Raw genomic sequence first — 3,757 nt, 5'->3', positions numbered from 1 at the left:
TGATTCACCCAGAAAAATGCTTCTGCAAAGACACATGTGTGTGCTTGTTATGACTAGAACTAAGATTAAAATAAATCACTTTGCTTCTCCAAGTTTATCTTAATACCCTCAAAGTAAAACAATTGCTACCTTACCTACCTTAGAAAATTGTAAGGAGCCAATTAAAGTTAAAATTAAAGAACAATTATAATAATAAACTATAGTCTATTACATAATATAAACCATAGTTTGCTAAACAAGTATAAGTTATATATTGTTGCTATTATTAATCTTATTTCTTTAAGAGTTCCACCTACTCCTGAGATTATTTTATTTTATATAACACTTACTTACAATTGTACTTACAAATTTTTAAAAGAGTATTGAATTTTTAAAAATTAAGTCCTCTAAACTAATCAATGCAATTATTATCTGTGTGGCCTCCCATGCCTAACTTTACATTCATATAAATATATATAATTCATAAATATATTTACATAAGTAACATTTTTTAGATAGGATGTTTTATTTTAATAAGATTATATAGGGTAAAATTACATTAACTTTTTATTTTTTATTTTTTATGTTAAAGAGAAAGCATGGGGGAGGGTAGCAGAGAGAAGGGAGAGAGAGAGAGAGAGAGAGAGAGAGAGAGAGAGAGAGAGAGAGAGTGTGTGTGAGAGAGAATCTTAAGTAGGCTCCATGCTCAGCAAGGACCCTGATGTGGGGTTCGATCCCACGACCATGGATTCAAGACTTGAGCCAAAATCGAGTCAGATACACAACTGACTGAGGCACCCAGGTGCCCCACATTAACTTTTTAAAAAAACAAACCATAGGGGTGCCTGGGTGGCTCAGTTGGTTGAGCTTCCGACCCTGGCTCAGGTCATGAATCGTGGTTCATGAGTTCAGGCGCTGCATTGGACTCTATGTTGACAGCTCAGAGCCTGGGGCCTGCTTCAGATTCTCTCCCTCTCTCTGACCCTCCCTTGCTCACTTTCTCTCTCTCTCTCTCTCTCTCTCTCTCTCTCTCTGTCTCTCTCACAAATAAATATCAAAAAACTTTTTAATAAAAAATTCAAAAAATAGAAAAAAAAAATTTAACTGGCCTAAATGAACTGGCCTTGTTCCTTGTTTTTCTTTGGTATTAGTTAGGATTAAATAATATCTGCTATCAAGTCAGGTGTTATCCTAACTTGTATTTATACAATTGGCTTTTTGAACTCAAGTTCTGTATTTATATATATCCTAATATTTTCCGTTGATTATTTAGTCATCATTAATTTTGAAATCCTAGTTCTGTCCTCAAATATTTGTTATCTTTCTAAGCTTGATCATCCGTTTTTAATAAGCCTGCATTTCCACATCTTCAACCAAGTCATTGGCAGAACTTCAAAATAAGACATCAGCTTTAAGAGAGACTTTCATATGCTTCAAAATTCCTTTATCTAGATTAATACCATCTTACTAATTGTGTGGTAAGCCCATTCTCCCTGTTCAAAAAATATTTTTGTTAATAAAACTACAAGGATGACCAAACAATAACAGTAACAATGTACACATCCTACCCTGGTGTTCCTCTTTAAGAGAAAAGTCTCAGATGGGGTGCCTTGATGACTTGGTCAGTTAAGTGTCTGACTCTTGGTTTCAGCTCAGGTCATGATCTCGCAATTCGTGAGTTCAGGTCCCTCAGTGGGCTCTGCACTGACAATGAAGTACCTGCTTCAGACTCTCTCTCTCTCTCTCTGTCTCTCTATCTTCCCCTCCCCGCCTCTCTCTCTCTCTGTGTCTCTCTCAAGGTAAAAAAAATAAATGTAAAATATAAATTTAAAAAAATCAAAAAATAAAGATGTCTAAGAAAAATTTGTGTAAGTAAGTGCTTTCCTGATGGATTGTGATTAAAGAGTCATGATTTTTACATGGCAAAGATACCAGCTATGGGCAGAGAACAAAGGGAGACTAAGAACATCGAGAATCAACTTTCTTTAAAGGAAGTTGCATGTTAAGATTCTGAAGGAAGAGTTGATGATTAGTGCAGGTCATAGACCTGTACAGGAAACCAGTTTAGACAGGATACAAATACATTCTTTTAAAGTACAAACGACTTGGGGCACCCGGGTGACTTAGTCGGGTAAGCATCCGACTTCACTTCAGGTCATGATCTCATGTCTGGTGAGTTCGAGTCCTGCTTCGGACTTGTACTGACAGCTCAGAGCCAGGACCCTGCTTTGAATTCTGTGTCTCTGTCTCTTTCTGCCCCTCCCCAACTCTGCTCTGTCTCTCTCTCTCTCTCAAAAGTAAATAAACATTTAAAAAATTTAAATAAAGTACAAATGAGTTAAAAAGTTATGATGAACTTTCTGTGGTCAGAGGCCTGGGGTAGGCTTCCACTTTCAAGTTCAGTGAACTACTTCATCATTAGGTTCATGCAGAACTCAGTACCCTTATTGCCACTGATGCTGCTGTATTAAAACTATTTGCATCTGTATCTCTCTGCAGAACACATGCATGAATTCAAATATTTAAAGGTGAATACTTCTTGGCATAAAACAATGGAGAACAAAGAGAAAGCATTATCCGTTTACAGGACAAAATGATGTTGTAAAAATACCTTTGGTTTTTGATTAGATAGAATGACAAGTACCACTGTAGTATCAAGAAAATTTAGAATGACCCAAAGTCCATAGCTAGTCAAGTTGTGGTTGTAAAGGGAAGGACAATTAAGAGACAATTCAGCTTTAAGCTGAATAAAGCTGACTGAATATGAAAATGCCTATTTCTATCTCTATGTTTTCTACCATAAAATGTCATATTCCCAGGAAAATGACTACAAACTCTAATTTCCTAAAAGGATTAAAACACCAAACTGGATATGATTCAGGAAAGAGTACTCTAGAAGAGGGAGAAGAAATCTTTTCACTGTAGGATCATGGGATTGCTGTGAGTGAGGTCTTCCCCCTTCACTTTGTTCCACAACTTCTTTATTCCAGATTCCCTTTTTGACTAGATGGGTATCTCCCCAGGCAGCTGGGGGCATAGAGGGAATCATTCCACTCCCTCATGTGAGCAAAGAAAGCAACTTCAGCTTCAACAGTCCCAAAAAGGTATTGGTGTAGTCTGCAATCACCTGGCCAGATAATGGGATTTAGAGGTAATGGGCCCTGGCAATTTTAGGATGACTTAAGTGCAAGGCACCCATATAATTACCAATTGAGAGAAGACTATTGCTAAACTCTTATTATTTTATTTAATATGACAAAATATATACTATTTAAAGGAATTTGATAGAAAATATTGCTTTGTTTTATATTGCTCATATCTAGATATAAATATATATAGATATAATACTCTGTGGCTTATTAATAAAAAATACTTGAAATCCTATTTGTTGACTTACATATTCTCCAGGTTCCTGGAATCCTAATAAACATAAAAGCATAACCTTAGACCTAAACCCTTGATGTCTGAAAGAATTATAAATATACTCCATAATCAAAGAGTTCTAAAATTTTAAGATCAAATGCAGAAATAGAACACAGAGAATAACGCCAAACTATTTTTTATGTTTCTTCATCAGTAGACAATTCAAAACACATTCATCAAAGACATTAGGATATTTATTCTTTCTTCCTCCCTCTTTTTTTTTTCTTCCCCTTCTTCTTACTCCTCTGACCTCCACACTTGGGTATATCCCTATCTCCACTCAGCTTCTGATTCAGGTTTTTGAAGATTATGTTACTTTCTGTTTTTCATTCCTTGCAGTTGCAATGAGGCATTG

The sequence above is a fragment of the Panthera tigris genome, chromosome A1, assembly GCF_018350195.1.
Source record: "Panthera tigris isolate Pti1 chromosome A1, P.tigris_Pti1_mat1.1, whole genome shotgun sequence".
NCBI classification, from domain to species: domain Eukaryota; kingdom Metazoa; phylum Chordata; class Mammalia; order Carnivora; family Felidae; genus Panthera; species Panthera tigris.
Note: the sequence above shows the minus strand (reverse complement) of the source record.